This window comes from Lemur catta, chromosome 1 (genome assembly GCF_020740605.2).
Source record: "Lemur catta isolate mLemCat1 chromosome 1, mLemCat1.pri, whole genome shotgun sequence".
In the NCBI taxonomy this organism is placed as follows: Eukaryota; Metazoa; Chordata; class Mammalia; order Primates; family Lemuridae; genus Lemur; species Lemur catta.
This window is the reverse complement of record NC_059128.1, coordinates 43565482-43587355: the sequence shown is the minus strand read 5'-3', so window position 1 is coordinate 43587355 and position 21874 is coordinate 43565482. Positions and strand designations below refer to the sequence as shown.

General features: G+C 40.6%; 1 long non-coding RNA gene across 1 annotated transcript; it reads left to right on the top strand.

Annotated features, from left to right (window-relative positions):
- Positions 1 to 545: 545 nt before the first annotated feature.
- Positions 546 to 14894, top strand: LOC123640406. Its single transcript, XR_006735974.1, has 3 exons — positions 546 to 675; positions 9572 to 9683; positions 14687 to 14894. It is a non-coding gene; the product is annotated as an uncharacterized LOC123640406 (long non-coding RNA).
- The last annotated feature ends 6980 nt before the right edge of the window (positions 14895 to 21874 follow it).

Here is a 21874-nt window from a genome sequence, read left to right as displayed (position 1 = left end):
TTACCTTGACATTTTCCACAGAAAAAACTTCTGAGATTTTATTTAGGATCACATTAACTCTATATAGATTATAAGGCTCACTTCATTTTTTTACCATCTCTCAAGAGTCACAGAACTTGGCCGGGCGCCGTGGCTCACGCCTGTAATCCTAGCACTCTGGGAGGCCGAGGCAGGTGGATTGCTCAAGGTCAGGAGTTTGAGACCAGCCTGAGCAAGAGCGAGACCCCGTCTCTACTAAAAATAGAAAGAAATTATCTGGCCAACTAAAAATATATAGAGAAAAAAATTAGCCAGGCATGGTGGCGCATGCCTGTAGTCCCAGCTACTTGGGAGGCTGAGGCAGTAGGATCACTTAAGCCCAGGAGTTTGAGGTTGCTGTGAGCAAGGCTGACGGCACGGCACTCACTCCAACCTGGGCAACAGAGCGAGACTCTGTCTCAAAAAAAAAAAAAAAAAAAAGAGTCACAGAACTTTGTTTCCTAATGTCTATATTTTGAAAGCCATTATTTCTATCTTTCTTTTTTTTAGGTTTTTTTTTTTTTTTTTTGGTTGTTTCAGGTGGGAATTTTAAATCTAGGGCCTGTTACTCCATCTTGGCTGGACATAGACTAACAAACCAAGGCTTTTGGCCCCAAGTCCCATGTTCTTTCCATAAGAAGCCTGACAGGAGAGAAGGTGAGTATAGTCTGACCTTTAAAAAAAAATCTTACAAAAAAACAAGTTTTACTCCTGTTACTTTCTTCACTAAATGCTTAAAACATTTTTTTGTTTTTTAAATACTTAAAAAATTCTGGGTCACTGCACACCAAATTGTAAATTCCCAAGTTTTGACTCTAATAGATTAAATCTATTACTTTTGTTTAATTCTTTATTATGAAAAGTCACAAAAAATGTGATCTCATGACAAATTTACTCATTTGGAGAAGAGGGATAAGATGCTATTTCCTCTGTAATTCTGGTAGTTCTTAAGTGACTCTCTAGTACAGAGTACATAGCCATTTGATATGCAAAGCAGGACTAGTTCTTCTAATAAATCCCATCTTGTCCCCAAACAGAAAGTGGAATCCAGGACAGTGGGATTTATGGGTCGAAGCAGAAACCCTGATGATCTACCATACACACTCAGCTGGACTTCATTAACTTTTTGAAAATGAACCTGTTAAGAAAGCTAATCTAAGTCATCCTCTAAATAAGAAAAATAGAAATTAGATTATTAAAATGAAGGTGGCTGGTGTGAAGGCAAACAAAACGAAAAATGCTTTATTACTCTTCCTTATTTCAAAGCAGCCCTTTAATTAAGATTTCTTTCACCAGCAAAACTCATTTGATAGGTTTATACAGCCAGTACATTTCAATTTACACTTCCAGAAAGTGACCCTTTTGCATTACAGGGAATTTATATACAATATCCACAAAGGAGGAAATAAGGCCTAAAGGCAAAGAGAGACACCTCCGAAGGGAGGTGTGATGATTCTTCCTGTCCATAGTGAACAGTAGCATTTTCCATTTCTTAGACTAGATTTGGTCTTGTCTGTTTTTCTCACTGATAGCTAGTCTAAAAAATATGGTTGGAGGCATTGGGCTAGCTCTGGATTCTATTCCTCCTTGAATTCGTTGATGGAAGCAGGAGTCTGAATACCAGTAGCACTTCCCATTGCTGGTTTCCTTGAAGATGGGGCAGCATAAGATTGATAACTGTTCAGAATATTTATCAAATTAAGATTTAACTCGATCACCAATGATCACTAGAACATATAGTACTGACCCAGCTGCTTGGCCCTCATAGAAATGGCTTAATTACACAGTTGAACAGCTGCTAGGGTCAGCCAATGACGTAGGAAAACAAAACAGTTAAAGGAGAAAGGAGGCAGGATTAATTTGTGGTCTAACTCTTTAAGACCTCCTGCTGTCATCTTTTGCCAAACACTGAGCCTTTACTTTTTAGAAAATGATCACATACCTCCAGCTATTCTTATTAGTTCTCTTGATTTTGCAAAAACGGTAACAATTCCCAGGAGTCATTAACACCTGGAGTATGTAATTTGTTCAAAGTGGGAAAAGCCTTCCCAAAGAGTTAAGAGACCAGTCCACAGGTCTCTTTTCTTCCATGGTGGCCTGAGTACCTCTCGCACCCCTTCCATTCTCTTCCCCCGCTTCTTCTAGCTCTCATCTTCTTTTTCTCTCGTCTTACCATCTTTCTCCCTTTCCTTGTCACCCTCTGGCTGCTAGATTGGGGCTGAAGATGAGGTGTCAGGGACATAGATCTGCAACTACTGTCAAGGTATTTATCGAGCAATCTGTATTCATGACCTCATTTAATTGTTACAATAACCTTGAGAGGAGATATTTCTCCCCATGATACAGGTATAGGAATTGAAATTTAGGGAGGTTATGTAATGTACATAAGGTCATTGTGCTGATGATTAAGCAATTTTCTTTCTGTTTTAAAACTACCCTTTCTCAGCTGTTTTCTCACTGCAAACAAACAAACAAACAAACAAAAAACCTACCCTTTCATCGTCTGCTTGGCAATGCAGAGGCTAGCTCTCTGTTGGCATGCTAGAAGGACATTTTGGAGCTGGATGAAGGAAAAAGGGCTTACTTGCTTCTTCCTATTTGCTTCCTGTTTCTGTCGCCATCATCCCAATAATGGTTTTCACCTCAGCAGCAGTAACTTTCTACCTTCTCTGAACCAGCCCCTCAGAAATACCAGCACCAGCTGACTGGCATGCCCTGCCCAGAGGTCTGGGCCCCAGTTCTGATGGGTTTATACTTCAAGCTTTTAGGTTCTAATAACCTCAGCCCCCTCTCTTTGTTCTTCTAACCTTAAGGGCAGTAACTGCTTCCCCAAGTCCCTATCCTGTGGTGTCCCACTCTGCCCTTTTTACCTTTTTGGGTCACCAATACCCATTTAACCAATACCCTCCACTGAAGTTTTTTCTGTGAAATTACTGGTTTGGTTTCTGTATTTCTGAATAATATACACAGGAGAAATAAGATTCAAAAACAAGTACGTCAGATCCCAAATCCAGGCCCTGAATTTCTGCTCGGTGTTCTCCCCTCAACCCCTACCTGCATTTGCAGCCTGGCACTGAAACGACACTTTGAATCAAGTCTAATTGGGAACTCAAGTTACAAGCTTTGGGTGCATTCCTGGGGAAAGTCCTGATCATTGTCATATAGATGACTGAAGACTCCATCCGCTGTGGCACGGTCTGGAAAGCACCTGGCAAGACAGAAGTGCATAAAATACCCTCAGCTGAGTAAGATGGCGCTCTGATTAATGTATTCCTAACAAGATCACAGAACTGACACATTTGCAAGTCATAGAAATGATGGGAACATTTTAGCCCTCTGCATTTCTGCTGAAAATCTCATTTCTTTAAAAGCAGAACATATACATTTTTGACCTCATCTTGCCGATAATTTCATTTTGCAGAAGGAAGAGGAAGAAACAAAAGGAACTTCTCTCCTAGATTTAATTCTGATCTACCAGGAAGAACTGGTTACTGAAGGGGAAGTGCTGGAGCCCCAGGAGCCAGGAAGTCAGAGAGTGTCTTTCTCATGGGGGATTTAAAATACCCAGAACGCCATTCTGGAAAGGCTGTGACATGTGCCCTAAATGGGCACACAACTGTCAGAAGTGCAGAGGAAAGTGCGGTCTAATCTCAGCCGAGCAATCTGAAAGAGAAGACAGTATAAGAAGGATGAGAGGATCTCAAAAGTGAAATTCTGAGGCTATAAGAGTATGGATCTTAATAGGAAGTGGAAGGAATTGGCTTTGAGAATATCAGTGTGATTAACAGAGAGCAGTTTAATGAGCTTCATTTATCAAAGGGCTGGGCAAAAAATGGAAGAAGTATACAGCAGATGATCTGCAAATGCCTCTTTGATCCAAGTACTCTGTAGAAGCGAACAACCCAATTCGCTGCCCTCAAGGTGCTCACACCCCAGGGGAGGAGATATTGGTTTATAAACCAATAAATAAGCAATAAACCAATAAATACATGAAGTAGGGCAGGCAGTGTTAAGTACCACAACATCCTGTGTGGTGTATTGAAACAATTGAAATTGACAATATTCTCCTGTTTGTTTACCTACAAAAATTGCAATTTCATGTGGCACAAGCTACCTTTAACACCAGGTAGTGAGAGAAGGCTCTCAGAGAAGGTGACATCTGAGCAGAGACCTGGATATAAAGTGAGGGAATGAGCCTCGTGAAAACTGCGGCAAGAGTGTTCCAGAATTAGGGGAAAGCAAGATTCAAGAATTTGGGGTGGGAATGCTGGGTGTGTCCAGCGTGGTTACAGTAGAGGGATGGGGATGAAGGACAGGAAGAGGTGAGATATCAGTGGCCTACAGAGATAGATCAATAGGACCTTACGTGTCCCACAGGTCATGACGAAGACTTCAGTTTCCATTCTGGGAATGACATGAGAAGCCCTTAGAGGTAAGAGAACAGGGATGAGTTGATTGGATTAACATTCTTGAAAGATCAATATTGGGAACCCTGTGAAGGCCAAGTGAGGAAGCGGTGCAGCCAGTTGGGAGACCAGTGAGGGAATACGGAGAGGAGCTGACGGGGACTGGGAGGCTGCCAGCAGGGAAGGAGGTGAGAAATGGTGGGTCTCGGGGTATACTTCCAAGGTAAAATGGACAGGATTTGCAGATTGAATGAGATACAACCGTGGAGAAAGACACGTCAAAGATGACAAGAGTTTTGGCCAGAGCTGCGGCATGGTGGGGCCATTTACTGTGCTAAGAAAGAGGGAAGGAGGTGAAAACTTACTTGGGTAGAAAAAAAAAGAGTTTGATTTTAGACATGTTCAATTTAACATTCTTCTTGGGCATCCAATGTGAAAGACTGTGTAGGCAGTTGGAGACAAATTTAGAGTTTTAGGAAAAAGACAAGCAAAAGATATACATTTGGTAGAAGTCACCTAGGGCTACAGTCCCCAACCCCCAGGTCGTGGACCACCACAGAGCTCTGCACCCTCCCGGCTCTCCTGTCAGTGGAAAAATCATCTTCCATGAAACGTAGGAACGTTGGCGGTGGTGGCGGGGTGGGGAGGGCAGCGCACAGCAGGTGAGTGGAGGGCTTCATCTGTATTTACAGCCACTCCCCATCACTGGCATCATGGCCTGAGCTCGGCCTGCCGGCCCCCAACCCCAGTCCCACCTCTAGTCTATGGAAAAATTGTCTTCCATGAAACTGGTCCCTGGTGCCAAAAATGTTGGGGACCACTGGCCTAGGGAATGAGTACAGACAGATTAGAGAAGAGGTTTAAGAACAGAGTCCCAGGGCCCTCCCAGCACAGAAGACTCAGGGGGAGCTGTCAGTGAGAGCAGAAGAAAATCATATAAGTTGTGACTCCAAGTCCCAGTCCTTGCCACAGCCTTATTCAGAGGAGGAATCCATCAGAGTTCTAGGGAAAGTTAGAGAAGGATCCGCAGCAGAGTCCTCTGGCATGGGTTCAAATCAACATATGTCCCTCCAGTGAGAAAGAGCCCTGCACGACCCCCTCCTCCACCTCCTCCTCCCACTTCAAGGGATAAAATTGTCAGTTCTACAGACCAAAGTGAGCAAGTCTGTCAGCCCAGATGTTTGAAGTATAAAAAAGCCTCTTGCCTTTCAAATGGCCACAACAATTATAACTAACAAATTCTAATCAAAGTGCTCCCCGGAGTTCCTTAGAAAGCCACTTACTTCCCAGGGTGTGAAAAAGTCTTGGTACAAGAAAAGCCAGAGGACAGATTCTTAGATGGATATTAGCAAATATGCTAAAAGGCTAAAGACTAAATTAATAAGAAGACTGAAGCAGAGAAGAAACAGGAGAATCCAACTGGACTGTAAAAACTGGGGTAAATTACAAATAAAGGTCTGGGTAGTTCTGTTTGGGGACTACCTCTAGAATACAGGTGCAAACCAGATGGAAAAGTCTTCTAGAAGAGAGCAGGTCTCTGTTGCTCTGGGCAATTGGATGTGTCACCAGAATTTGCTAAGCAATGCCCATCTGCCCCTCTGGCTACAGGCAGATCTGCCCCTCCCCCACCTCCCAGTGATACTCAGCAGAATAAGAGACTCACAGCAAGAGAGGGGCCAATTAGTAATGTCAATCAAATCTGCCTCCTGATTCAGCATGTTTTCACCAGACACAAATTAATGTTTTCCTTTTAAGTATCTCTGTAAACAGATAGATGGATGGATTGATCGATAGATAAATAGATACATGTAGGTCTTGAGGTTATGTGATTTGTATAAAAGCTGTTCAGAATTGATGGGTTTAAAATATAGTGTTCACCTTGTACGTTGCTTGTGGGAATGTAAAATAGTGCAGTGGCTGAGGAAAACAGTATGGCACTTCCTCAAAAAATTACCCATAGAATCACTGTCTGACCCAGCTATTCCATTTCTGGGCATATACCCAAAAGAAGTAAAAACAGAGCTTTGAACAGATATTTGTACACCCATGTTCATAGCAGCATTATTCACAATAGCCAAAACGTGGAAGCAACCCAAGTGTCTAACGACAGATGAATGGATAAACACAATACGGTATATACATACAAGGAAATATTATTCAGCCTTAAAAGGAAAGGAAATTCTGACACATACTGCAACATAGATGAGACTTATAGACATTATGCTGAGTGAATTAAGCCAGACACAAAAGGACAAATACTGCATGATTCCACTTACATGTAGTATCTAGATTAGTCAGATTCGTGGAGTCAGAAACTAGAATGCTGGTTGTCAGGGATGGGTGGGAGGGGTTAATGAAAAGTTATTGTTTAATGGGTACAGAGTTTCAGTTTAGGAACAGGAAAAAGTTCTGGACATGAAAAATGGTGATGGTTGTACAACAAGTGAATGTAGGTAATGCCACTGAATTGTACATTTATAAATGGATAAAATGGTAAAAAAAATGGTGATCCAAGATTACATTGTTAAGAAAGATTATTCATGGTGTAATAGTCCCTAAAAGAATTATTAAAATTGCTTAGCTGGAAACAAAAATCATGTATTAAATATTAAAGAGGCTGTCTTTTTTTAAAGTGCAGGGGTGTGTGTATGTGAAAGTTGGTTTGTGAGTGTCAGCACACATAATAACTTTTCTATTTCTTCCCTTTGTGTATGTGAGAGCTATAAATTTATCAATGAAAAATTATGAATCTCAGTATAATTCTGATAGCTGGAGGAGAATGTATTTTCAGGTTTGTTGGAGACCAAAAAAAACTGGACTTTAAATAATTAAGCCAAAATGATTGTATTAATTAACTTACATCCTTAATCACTAATTTCATTTTTTATATTTCCCTTGACTTTTGGGGGAGAAATAGTCTTTGTCTCCAAAGCGGGCTTTAGTGACCTATGGGTCTGAAAAGCAACCACAGATAAGGAGACAAAGCTATTTAAATGGCAACATGCCAGCAATCCTTAGTTAATTGAAAGCTTTTATGGTTTTGGCCTGAGGCCAGTGCTTTTTTCCTCCACTGGGCTATCATAGGGGCAAGGGAGAGTAGCAGCTTTGTTTCCTTTTTTTAATGAAAGCATTCAGTAATTTTGAAAGTTTTATAAAATTAAAAGTTAAAAGGTAGTAAAAACAAATATTCTAACAGAATTCAAATCTGGTTTTATTTCAGCTGAGGGATTGTCTAGGAAAGTCCATGTGAAATCAGGAATAAATTTCTACTGGCAAAGTTTGTTGGTGGTAGCTATACAATTTCCATGAAATGCAAAATGAGGGGTATGGGATGGCATATTATCACGGTGCAGAAGCAACCTCATTTTCTCTGTTGGAACCCATACAAAATATCTGAAACATATAGGTGAAAATTGCATGCAAATATATTTGAAAACTATTGAGCTAATATAATACGAATGCAGACGTCTAACTGAAATGTGAATTTCACATTTCGTGAATGTGGAATTATAACTGAGGTGCGGTAACTCACTTATAGATATGTTTATTATAATTGATATTTATGGACTCAGACCACACTGTAAAAGCTTACAAAGAATTCATTCTATGTAAGCCTTCCGAGTAAGAAAATAACCATGTGTATATTTCACTAATGTACTTTAATATGCATTGTAATCACATTCCCAAGTGCCTTAAAGTAATCATATTAAAGTTAGATTTTTCTGAGACCGCCCCTCCCCCAATAGTACAGATTTCTTTGTCATTGGTTTGGTCTAAAGATGGAATATCTGCCAACAGCAAATCATTTGATCAGGGCTTGATTGGCCTAGCAGGTTATACTTCTACATTTAAAATTTCTGAAAAAATGAAGTCCTTTATTTTATATCTTCACAATTAAATAAAACATTCCTCATTTTTTAAAAAAGGAATGAGGATGAATTAGCACAGGCTCAAAAATAAAGTGAAAGCATGTTACCCTAAAAATTCAAACATTAGAAAGTCTCCATGGGGGTTGGCGTGAGAGAAGAAGGATGTCTTTACACAGCAAAGGAAATAAAAAAGAACATAAGGGAAAAAAAAACTGTAAGATTAAAAAATAAAGAATAGATAATTGATAATTCACAAAAGATGACATCCAAATGGCCAAGCAATATATGAAAAGATGTTCATCTGCATTTGTTAGAAGGAAGGTGTAAATTAAGACCACATTGCAATACCACTACATACCCACAAGTGTGGCTAAAAAGAAAAAGACAGAAAATATCAAGTGTTGGTGACAATGTGGAGCAAATGAAACTCTTTTATTATACAATAATGATGAATATGTAAATTGCCACAGCCACTTTAGAAACCTATTTGGCATTATGCTATACTAAAGTTGAACATATGCATTATTTATAACCCAGCAATTCCACTCCTGGGAGCCAACAACAATGCATACATGTGTTACATTTGCTCACCAAAAGACATTTACAAGAATGTTTATAACAGCACTATTTGAAATAGCCCCCAAGTGGAAACTGCATGAATGTTCATCAACAGTCGGATGGATAAAGTACAGTAGATTCGCATGATGTAACACTGTACAGAAACAGAAGGGAGGGATCTAGAAGCTAACAAGCAACAACATAAATGAATCTCACAAAGATAATGTTGGGTGGCAGAAGCCAGACACGAATACACAGCATATGATTCCATTTGTTGAAATTACAAAAATGAGAAAAATAATCTGCTGTTAAGAGAATGACTCTTGGTCGAGACCTGAGGTTCTAACTGAAAGGGAGTCCAAGGGGATTTCTGGCTGTTAGTCATGTTCAGTGTCTCAATCTAGGTGCTAATTAAACAGGTATGGTCAAGTTTTTAAAATTCATCAATTTGCACACTTACAATAGATGTACTTTCCTGTATGTATATTTCCATAAAATGTTAAAACAAAATGAGGGAATGAAAAAAATGACACTATTAACAGGAAAATATAAAAATGGGTTCTATAACATGGTGGTGCTAGGGGCCATATGCCCTGAAGATTTCCATGGTCCCATGAGGGGAGGCTAGGTTTTGTTTTTCTTTTCTGAGAGCTGGTGCTACTCTCTGATAGTACCAACCAACACATCCTAGACCTCTGCACTATTTGTATTTCATTCCAGGACACTTGAACTAAGAGTAGAAAAGGAAGGAAGAAAGAAGAAAAAAGGACAGCATGACCACCACACTTTCCTGTGAAAGTTCTCCCTGATGGATATATTGTTTGCAAGTCACGTAAGTCACCCTAAAACCTAGAATGCAGCCAATGATAAACCTCAAATGCTCTTTTATTGGGTGTGGGGATAATATCTGCAGTTCTGGGCAGCACTGTAACTCAGATACAGGGTTTAGTGTGATAATATATAACACAAAATGTCAAATTTGGTAATAGTATATACATGTCATGTATATGTACATATAAGTATGTGTGAAAGAGTAGGAAACTTACCTATGTAACAAAATATTTTAAAAACAAAGAGAAGGAACCAGAGCAGGTAATTGAAAGCGTCAGTATGAACTAATGCTCTATGGTGAGTTTCTTAACCTCAGCACTATTGATATTTGGAACTGAATAATTCTTTGTGGTGGGGCTGTCTTGTATTTGTAGCATGCTTGGCAGCATCCCTCACCTCTACCCACGGGATGCCAGTCATGCGACTCCCTTCTGCCCCCCTTCATGACAAGTAAAGATGTCTCTGGACCTTTCCAAATGCCTCCTGGGGGTCAAAATCATCCCGCTGAAAACCATGCTATGTGGTACTTTCTTGCTTTGGTTCTGTCACTCTCGCAGCCAAATGGTCATAGTCATGTCCAGAGTATAGCATTCACCCTTGATCCATTTCATGGTTTTCACTGAAGGGAACCAGAGCTCCTTGGAGGATGTTGGAACTAGTCTTAGGGACAAGAAAAAAGCAAGGTAAGATGAACACATTTTAATGCTGTCAGAAAGCAAAAAGGTTATTGGAGAGGTCTAGATTAGTATTTTAAAAAAAGAGATTCTCTCCATTAAGGTAGAGAAAAGTAGAGAGACCTATAATAATAATGAATAGTAACAATACTAGTAAAGTCAATTGGAATAAGTTATATCTACCAAAAACATTATGATATGACAATAGGCCTGTAATATAAAATGACTACAGGCTAAAATTTTAAAAATTGGATAATACCAACTGTTGGAGACACTGTATGAGAGCAACTGGAACTCTCATGCGTTGCTGGTAGGAACATGAATTGATATAGCCATTTTGGAAACAGTCGACAGTATTTACTAAAACTAATCATATGCCTTCCTTATGACCTAGCAATTCCACTCCTAGACATATGCCCAAGAGAATTGGGTGTATATGACACCAAAGACACATACAAAATTATTCACAGAAGCTTTATTTATAATAGCCAAAAACCTGGAAACAACCCAAATGTCCATCAACAGTAGAATAAACTGTTGTATATGCATTCATTAGAAAACTACATAAACTACTTATCTATATGGCATCAAAGAATCATAGACATATTCAGCAAAAAACATAGATGTATAGAAGTACACATTATATGATCTTGTTTACATGAAGTTCAAGAGCAAGCACAACTAGTCCATGGTGATTGAAGTCAGAGAGGGGTGACCTCTGAGGAGAGGTTCTAGGGTGCTAGAATGTTCTATATCTTGCTAGTGGTGTACCCAGTAGGTGCCCTTGTAAAAATTCATCAAACTTTACACTTAAGATTAGTGTACTTTATTCGATGTACGTCATATTTCAATAAAAAGTAAAAAATAAAACCAAACAGGAAAAAATAACAACTTGAATGTGCAGCCAGGGTCGAAAACCCCTGTTCTGGCCTCAAAAGGGCATTTAACAAACAGGTCACACTCAGCTTTGTTTATGGGATTTACCTTTTCCTTCTTATGTCTCTGAAATCCTTCTTTCAGTGGTCCCCCATGGAAACTGGCCTTCCTGTTTATTAATCTCCACTGGCCTGGCAATAGTGGAAAGAGTGAATTAAATGCTCTAAATATTAAACTACTTCTAACTTCTATTTTGACTGATAAGAATTTCTTATGCAATGATACCACGGGAAAGGATAACTTAAATGTGACATTTATCTGTGTTTTATCCTTTCCTGTGATATTTTCCAAACTGCAATGTGGATGATGAGTTGCTTTTTGTCATATTGCACAGTGAAGAGGTTTCTTAGCCTCAAAAGCTGAAAGTTAAATTCATTTTAAAATATCTATCCCTGCCTTCAAATTATGGTCACTGCTCTCCAACTGGGAAGCCAATTATATTACAGCCCTAGCTGCAGCATGTTCTTAATAAAGTGCCATATCTCAGTAGGGAACGAGAGTTGGGCTGCCATTCCCGGCCCAAGGCTGGCTGGTAGGGGCTTCTCAATCCTGCCCAATCCCAGTATCTGAAATGAAAACCAGTAGGTAAATCTTACCTTCAGATTGAAGATTCCCCTCTGGCTCCTGAAACGAACTGCAATCCTGTTAGAGATTGAGATTATAAAATTCTCAAGACTTCCACTATTCAAGGTTGGAAACTTCTTTTCCAAGTAATGGGTTCATCACTGACCCTGGAAAATACCCTTTTTCTTATTTTAACAATACTCATCACAAGCTACTCTGCACCAGGCACTGTGGTCAGGATCCAAGCAAGTGAGGCCCAGCTTTTACCCTCAAGGGGCTTATCTGGGGCGCGTGGCACCTGCAAAAGGAAATGTACTATGGTACAGACATGTCAAGAGGCTGAAAAAAAAGGGAGTTCAAACAAACTGCCCTGAGAGTTAGAGTGGCTGAGATCACTTCAGATTAGAAGAAAAGAACCAGAAGTTCGCCCTCCCCTTGCCAGTCTCCGCCCATGTGCATTTAAATAAAGAGCAGTTAGAGGGCAAGAATAATCGAAAAGCAATTCAAACCCTACTGGGACCTCTTGGAGAATGGCAAAGGGAATATAAGAAGAGATTGGCTACAGCAAATTCCGCATCCCCTCCATCTCTCTCCCCACACACTCTGGGTGCAGAGTGGGAGAGGCTGTGACCACCCTACGCTAAATATTCTTGTCCTGTGACAGATGGCTTAGGTCGTCCTTCAGTGCATGCCTTTGATGTTGTTGCTCCGTCTTTCTCTCCTCCCATCACTCCCCCTTTCTCTCCTCCCATCACAGCAATAAAAATTCTAAGATCTGGCGCTTAGATGGTACTGATGATGTGGTTAGTTGAGTATTTTACCTTCATTTAACTTTCACAACCACCCTATGAGGGGGATGTAATGCGTGTCCATTTTACAGATGAAGAAACCAAAGCACAGAGGAGTCAGGCAGCCTGCGGGATTCACACAGTTGGCACGTGGTAGACCCAGACGGAGCCTGCACTCCCCGCCATGCGGGTTGTAAGTGTGAGCGCCTGTGGCGGGGAAGGAGCAGTGCCCTGGACTACTAATCCCGCCTCTAGACGGTGGCGGTCCAGGGCACTGCTCCTGAAGAAGGGCTGCCATGACCAAAGGTGCTCACACTTACAATCCATACTCTCAGCCCCAAAGCATTTCTTAATGTTAGTGCGTTGTCTTGGATTTTTATTAATACCTATTCATGTCTGTGTGTGTGCCACCTCTGCACCTCCATTATAAGCTATTGGGGGCAGAGGTTGGGACTTCCAGGGCCCATCAGGAATCTGATACTGTCAGGGTGACTTGACCAGAGTATATGCTCAAGAAATATCCAGTTCTCCATTCCTGAACCTCCCTGTGCCCCCAGTGCCTAGAATAGTGCTATATATGTACTTGGGACTCCAAAAATATTACTTGAAGATGGTAAGGACATGAAATAAATATATTTCAGAATTTTCGGCATAAGCTCTACACACCACTTTCATCTCTCAGACTGTACTTTGCATATTTTGTGCTGCAAAACAAATAATAAGTAACAGCAGGAAGGCTTATTACAGGACTTGCAGATGAATTATTACAGACTAATAGCAATCTTGCCCCAAAGTAACATCTGACCTAATGCATTAGTATGATTACTCTCAGCCTCTGAGTGAATTTAAATCATTTTTTTTCTTCCTTTCTCTTAGTAAGAGCAGTGATTAACCTGTTCATGAAACAAGACAAATGGAACTGGAAAAATAAGACTCACAAGCCACAGAATATGACTAATGGTCAGAGAGAGACTAGCAATACCCAGAAGTCTGCCCTGGGCTCGCGGTTCGCTCCCTTAGCTGGGCCCCACCCCCTGCCACATGGTCTGTGTGCTTTGGGCTCTGCAGTCTGTCACGTGTAACAGGAGCTGTGGGGTCTCCTGCCCAGGCTCTGCTGCTGTAAACCACTGCTGCTCTGGGCTGAGTGCAAGGTTGGAGGTGCCAGTGTCCAGAATCCAGCAGACAAGCTTCTGCTGCAGGCTTCTCCTTTCTGAAAAGTGCCATTGTGGGAAAAAAAAAAAAGGCATTTAAGTATTGGGAGCCCAAGGCTTGATAAGATGAAGAGGAAGCATTATTAAGTTAGATAAACTGAACCTCAGATGATTATGAGATTGCCTTTTAGGGAGTAGAAGGGGCACTTTCAGAAGCAGACACCCCCCACGTCCTGAAATATTCCTCATGTAATCAATTCAGTCAAAGCATTTTGGTGCAAGGGTAACTCCTCGGGGATTATGTGCATGTCTTCTCCTAATCTCCCCTGCCCTGGAGCCTGAACCCCAGGCCTCACCTGACTCCTTTGTGTTTTGTACCAGTTAAGAATTAGATCCACCCAATACTAACAACAGATAACATTTATGAAGCACTTATGCTTCATGACGTTAGCCAGGCACTGTTCTAGCACTTTGTATGAACTCATTTAATTCTCACAACAACCCTATAAAGTAGGATTTAGATTTCCCCCTGATTTATGGTTGAACAAATTGAGGTACGAAGAGGTTTGGTAACTTGCACAAGCCCACAGAGTAGGTAAGCGGTAGAGCTGGGATTCACGCCTGAGCAAGTCTACCCCTGGAGCCCACTCCCGAGCGCCACACTGTGGCTGTGCTGAGAAAGAATACCAGGGAGAGAGGACGAAGTGAGGGGAGAGGACATGCAGAAGGAGATGGCCAAAGCTTCTTTGCCACTCCTGCTTCAAGAGATGGAGTCTATCTGGGCTGGCCCTGTGACGTGTTTTCATCAACAGAATGTGGCGGAAGTGACATTGTGTATGCTAAAGGCCTAAGTTTTGAACGGTCCAGTAGCTTCTGCTTTTCCCCCTTTAGAAGCCAGGTGTAAGGACATCCACGCTGTTCTGCCGGAGAGAGAGGCCGTGTGGAGAAGCCCTGGAGGATGAGACGCCCCATGGAGGAGAGGCCATGTGGGAGAACGCTGGGACGCCCTAGCTGACAGCTGACCCCAGTTGTTTGAGAAAGCCCTTAATGAACGCCTGCCAGTCAAGCCCAGCTGTGGCCAGTGAAGCCATATGCGTGAACCCAAGTGAGACCAACAGAAGAACCACCCAGTCACTCAGAGACCCGTGGGGAAAAAAAAGAAAACATGTTTTAAGGCTCTGAGTTTTGAGGTGGCTTGTTACCTTGCAATAGATAGACCGATGCAGATGATTATTGAAATACTTGACCTTAGTTCCTTCTTACCCTGAAAGTTTATGGCTCAGTGAAGTGGAATAAGCACACTTGGCTGAAACAGAGAGCCTGCGTAGGAAAAGACCAGAAGGTAAGTTAGGGCCGGATGAGGAGGGCCTTCAGGGCCACCCTAAGGAATCTGAACTTTAGGTAGGTCCTGAAGCTGTCTGAGGAGGGAGGTGACGTGAGAAGACAGTGTTTTAGGGAGACTAACACGGCAGCAGCATATAGAAAAGCATGTGGGCATCTAGAGCAGATGTGAGCAAGGAGGCAGGGGGGTCTGATTGCTGATCCAAAAAGATGCGGTTGAAAATTACTGTGCAACAAGCCACTGAACACAGAATCAAGCATTCAGCATCGAAAGCACAGATGTTTTCTGTCTTGACTACAGCCTCTATCAATGCTTTATTTTTTTTAAACTATGAGTTTTCTTTCAAAAATCTATGGGAGGATACATAGCGTGTGGTTAAGAGGCTGGGGTTTGAAATAAGAAAAACCTGGCTTTAAATCTGTTCTCTTCCCACCTCTAGCTCCGTGACTCTGGGCAAGTGACTGAACCTCACTGTGTCTTAGCTTCTTCATCTGTAAAATGTACGTAATGGTGCTAGCCTCGCATGGGGATTGAAAAGATAAAAAGAGATGATGTCTGATGCGTTACTTTTGGTAAATGGCTAAATGCCCAAGTAATACAAATATTCAGATGATTGTTTCTCTTTCATGTAACAGTTGGGAGTTGGGAGTTTTGGGTTGATGGATGGCTCTTCTTCACACCTGCTTGAAAGACCATGCAGTAAGAACCGTCTTCAATGCATGCCTTCCAAGGTTATTCCGGTCATCGCCATTCCAAAAAGGAGAGGAGAAAAAGAGCATGAAGGAGCATGCCTAAGAGGTAAGAGCTTTTATGGGGCTAGCCCAGAAATGGCACACACTTCCACTCACGTTTCTTTGGCAAGAACTTAGGCAAGTGGCACGTTGGCTGCCCAAGGTGGCTGGGGAATCCCAGCTAGAATTCCATACGGATAGAAGACAGACAGGGAGGGAAGAGCTGGGTATTAGCATTACTGAGCTGTAGACCAATCTCATTGCACATGTCTGCCACCAAACTGCACATCTTGCCAGGGATGCAGCCTGGGCATCAGCATTTTTAAAATCTCTTCAAGTGACTCTAATGTGCAGCAAATTTTGCAGAACCAATGGTTTAAGCCATCATCACTTGGGTTTTCTATTGCTTGGGGCTGATATCGTTTCTAACCCACAGGTTCTCTGGGGCAGTGCTTCCCATCCTTGTGTGAACATCAGAATCACCTGGGGAGCTTTTAAAAAATTTCAATGCCCCGTCTGTACCTCAAACTAATCACATCAGAATTTCTGCATCCATAGTTTTTAAAGCTCTCCAGGTGATTCCAATTGCAGCCAAGTGTGAGAACCACCACACTCAGAAAAGGTAAAATTGTTGCGATTTCTCTCTTGCACACCTCTCTGCCTCATGGGTTAAGACTGCACTTCTCAAACTTTAATGAGCATAGGAATCACCTGGGGTCCTTGTTAAACCGCAGACGCTTATTCGGCAGGTCTGGGGTGGCACCTCAGATCCTGTAGTTCTAACAAGCTCCCAGGTAAGGCTGACCTACTAGTTCATGGACCACACTAGCAAGGCCTTAAGCAAACAAGGAGTCCTGTAACTCTCAGTTATAATTTAGCAGTTCGTTACATGAATGAAGATTTTTGATAGTCAGTGAAGACTAGCATATACTTTCTTATTCTTTCCTCCAAGAGAACTATCATCCCATAAAAATATAAGGAATACTTCCATATTTCAAACTTGCTAAAGGGCCGTTTCAAATGATCCCATGAGACATCCCAAAAAAGAAGTACAGTCATCCCTCTGTATTCCAGGACCCCCGTGGATACTGAAATCCAAGGATGCACAAGTCCCTGATATAAAATGGCACAGTATTCACATACAGCCTCTGCATGTCCTCCTGTATACCTTACATCATCTCTAGATTACTTATGATATCTAATACAATGTAAATGCTATATAAATAGTTGTTATACTGCATTGTTCTTTTATTTGTATATTTTTATTGTTGTGTTGGTATTTTTATTGTCTTTTTCCCCCAAATATTTTCAATCTATAGTTGGTTGAACCCATGGATGTGGAACCTGCAGATACAGAGGGCTGACTGTATTCATTAGACAGCCTCTCTTTGAGGAAAAATGACTTGACCTTTTGTCCAAGGCAGCTAGAAAACTGTAGGCAAAGAAAGTTTGAGTGTCATCATCTTTTATTTTAAACTAAAATTTTCCACTTTAACAAATTTTTCTGTCTTTAATAAGAATGCAGTGACAACTTTTAGAAGAAAATGTAGGAATGCTTTCTCAGAGAGGACACAGAATGAGTACAAACCACAAAGGAAATGGATATGTTTGACTACCCTGGAATTAAAACATCTGTGCATCCAAAGCCCATTAAAACTGTGAAAATACAAGGAATATCCACTTCCTCTTCTCCCATTCTTTTTTGAATTTCCTCCAAGCCTGTGCTTACCAAGGTCTGATAAACTTCCCTTGGAGAAACCCAATATTCAATGTGCAGGCCACAGCTAACTCAACCTTTTTCTCAAAAAACTGTGCTCACTTGATTTACAGAATATTACTTGCTTTTTTCTTATTGATGTTTTAAAGAAATATTATATGCACATACTTACAATTTATTCATACTTGAAGACTTATAAATAAAAAACAAAACCTATCGTTCCACTCCTCACTTCTCCTGATGCCTATTCCCAGGGGCAACTGCTTTCAACTCATTAGCTTTATTCTTCCAATATTTAAGTGAATAATATTCTTAAATTGCTATTTTTTTATTTATCAATTTTAGATATTTGGCTAAGGTAGGATCTGCCACATCTCACCCTTGTTGCAGGAATGTCTTTCTCTTCGCAATAAATAAATATTCTGTGCAATGATCTTATCTAGTCCCCCAGCAACCTGCCACCTGGTAGCTTTAACATCCATTGATTCTGCTTGGCTTAATCACTATTACAATGGAATTGCAAATGGTTATTTTTCTAACTATCATTATGTCCACATTTCTTATCCAACATGTCTTCTTTCCTTTCTTCTTTCTTTCTATCAATAATTTCAATATGTTGCCATTAGTTATACTCATTATTTTTGGTGCTCTAATTTTTCCACATTTGGCCAATGGAGCCGTTTAAGCTGGTTCCTGTAAACTTTGACATGATTCCATCAGTCTTTGAACATTTCTTACTTTCTGGAACAATCTGGACATCTGACAACAAGATATCAAAGCTCTTCCTGCACTAAACATGGACTTAGCCATTTCCCCCAAAGAGCCTTACCTTCTTTTAGTGGAGCAGTAAATAAAAACCACATATTACTCTACCATCTAGAGCTAGCCACTCTAAACATTTAGTGTACTTATTTCCAGGCTTTTAAATATGTATCTATAAATGAATTTTTAATTGTAAATTATGGGTTGATACTATGTATTTGGTATTGTACCCTGCTTTTACCAACTATGTCATGAGCTTATTTCCATGTTATTAAAATTCTTTAATATTATAATTTTAATGTTTCTATTATAGAAACTATATCTTAAAGTTTTTTGATCTTTCCCAGAGAATCACAACTACCTGTTGTGATCAAACTAAAACCATTCCACAGCTATTAAGCTACATCCTAAAGCTCCATTAAGTAATAGGGCATTAGCTGAGTATCAAAATGTAATAATACTGTGGAATAAACAGAAATTTTCAAAAGGCAATATATTCTCTGTATTATGCCAATCATGTGAGATTTACTAGTTGCTGTGAGTACATGCATTTCCTTGAATCTAGGCACTTTCGTTTCTCAAAGATAATAAAACACTAGAGACCTGATAATAAAACACTAGAGACTTTATTTTTAAATGTCCAGAGAGTAGAATTGATTTTTTAAAAATATAGCTGACAAACAAATAGAAAGGGATTACTTTTCTTCTACTTCTTCCTTGCTATATGGGTATTTACTACGTTATTTAACCGCTTTGTAACTTACTTGTCTATAAGATGAGACTAATAGTAGTTTCTTCTACATAGCATTGTTGTGGCAATTAAATTAAGTAATAATTAAAGTGTTTATCACAGGGTCTAGCATATAGGAAGGACTCAATAAATGCTAAGTATTAGAATTATCACTGCAGGCTAAGATGATGAGTAAGATTTGAAATAACTTTAATGGTAAAGCAGGAATTAGGCTGATGGTGGTGCAACAGAGGGGCATTCTGGGAGAAAGAAAACCATAGCACAGAGTGCAGAACACACACAAGGTGTATTGAGCAAACTTGCAGAGCCACAGTTGTAATGATTAACCAAGAGTGCTCTCCTGATAGCATGATAGCGCAGAGTAAGCATTTACCTTCCATTCTTCTTTTTTGGCGTATTTCTGTATATACAAGTCTAGTGCTTCTGCTGACTTGGATTAAGCAATAGAGGTAGTTTTTTTTAGGGAAGGAGTTGAAAATTTCCCATTGGAAAATGGAAATGCTAAGCTGAATTTTAGTAGTGCCCAAAGACATTTTTACAGCTTTGAAACCTTTTAAATGTCCACCTGATTCCAAGCTTTCCCTACTCATGAGTCCTCTTTCAATTCTGATAAATTTCTAAGAGGTACTCTGGCCACACTAACATGGTTATAAAATGGTCAAGCATATGCATAGACCACTTCTGGCCGTGTGACTAAAGAAAAATTGCTTAATCCGCCAGGATCCTAGCTTTCCTCATCTTTAGCACCAGAATTAGAATAATATTGTCACCTACATAAGGTCATTGTAAGAACAAAATGCAATGTCATGTCTGTAGAACCAGTCCTATATACAGGACAAACAACAAATTGTAGTGCTTATTTATGATGATATATTTGAGACTGAAAATGTTTCCAGTTTCAGCACTCAGATCTCCCCTCATTATATGTTGCTTATCAAATTTATAAGCTAGAATCTCTGTCCAGTACATTGCCTTAAATGTGGAGTACTTACATATCAAAAAAAGAATCTTCTGTGTCCATTCCCACCGTACGTATCCATGCAATTCATCCATGCTTTCCACAACCATGGACTGAGCACTTGACTATGCTTTGCTGTGCTGGGTCCTGGGCATTCGGAGAAGGTGCACATATCTCAGAAAAGGTGAAAATATTCAAGTCGCCTGTGAGAGTGTTCAGAGTTGAAAGTTGGAATACATGTTTGGTTATAATGCTGCTTATTAAGCAAGTGGAAAATTTGAGTAAATATAAGAGGTAAGCCCTTTAAGAAGACATATCTTCTAGAGAGCCTCTAAAGCAAGAAAGGCATCTGATGGCTTTATCTGTGAACATACTCTCTCATGTCACCATGAATGGGTGAGGGACATGGCTATATCTCTGAAATGCTCCAAGTTCACTCTTGAAGGACTTGTCATAGCAATGGTGGGAGACTCATGCAGCCATCTTCTCAGAAGGGTGCGACAAACTCAGTGACTGGAGCCAGCAGTGAGTATTTCAATTCTGGGTCCCCAAGCAATATATTGGGAAGGGCCCTTCTCTAGCCTGCAGCTTCTAAAAATGTCCTGAGCTTAAAGTTTTGGCTCAGGGGTTGAGGAGATGTCCTGCAGAATGTTTCTGGGATAATGCAGTGACCTAAGACAGGCTACTCTAAGTCTCCCTGGAACACCCGCATAGCTCAGCCATATTCAGCCATGAACACTTAAACAAGAAAAAGAGGACAGTATATTGACACAATAGGGAGAAAGAAGAAGAGTTGGAAATGATACCACCTTGCTAGATCCTCTCATTTATCCATTAAACATGTAGTTTTGAGGCCTTTTTATAGCTAAATAAACCTGGCATGTCTTAAGGCATTTCTTTCCTCAGATGAAGTGACTCAGAGACACAGTATTGATAGCTCCTGCGAACCACAGATTATTCACAGGAGTCCCCATCTTTATGGTCCCAGAGGGGATGGGGAGAGGGTTGGGAGCCATGGAGGGTATCATTCTATGAAATGCCTGCTGCAGCAGCCCCAGATCCTATTAGGAAAGAATCCCCTGGTCTCTCCCTCGTGTCTTATTAGAGGTGAGAGTGTTATTCCTCATTAGCTCATTTACCCTCACAATCCCATCAGAGAGAAGATAATCTATGGTTATTGGCTCAATTTCTCCACCTATCTGAGGGACACAAGTTTAATAAATCAGAGCATTCTTCTGGCTGGGTCAGATTGACCAGGGTTAAAATAACATTTTCTTCATGACACATTTTGAGCTAAACCATTCTCTGTATCTAATGCTTCTATTTTCAAGGGGGGAGGAAATATACTAATAATCAGCATTTGAAAATTCTTAATACACAAAATGATGCTCAGTCTACCTTTTCTCCTAAAAAGCTAGCACTAGATAACTACAAACAAAACTTTAAAAAAAATAGGTCTGGGCATGGTGGCCCACACCCATAATCCTGGTACCTCAGGAGGCCAAGGCAGTAGGATTGCTTGAGGCCAAGAGTTTGAGACCAGCCTGAGCAAGAGTGAGACCCCATCTTTACAAAAAATAGAAAAATTAGCCAGACATGGTGGCACATGCCTGTAGTCCCAGCTACTCAGGAGGCTGAGGCAGGAGGATCCCTTGAGCCCCAGAGTTTAATGTTGCTGTGAGGTAGGCTGATGCCACTGCACTCTAGCCTAGGCAACAGAATGAGATCCTGTCTCCAAAAAAAAAAAAAAAACCCTCATTTTCTGTAAAGATGCTTTCAGGGGCAAGTGACAAAAACCTCAACTCAAACTATATTAAA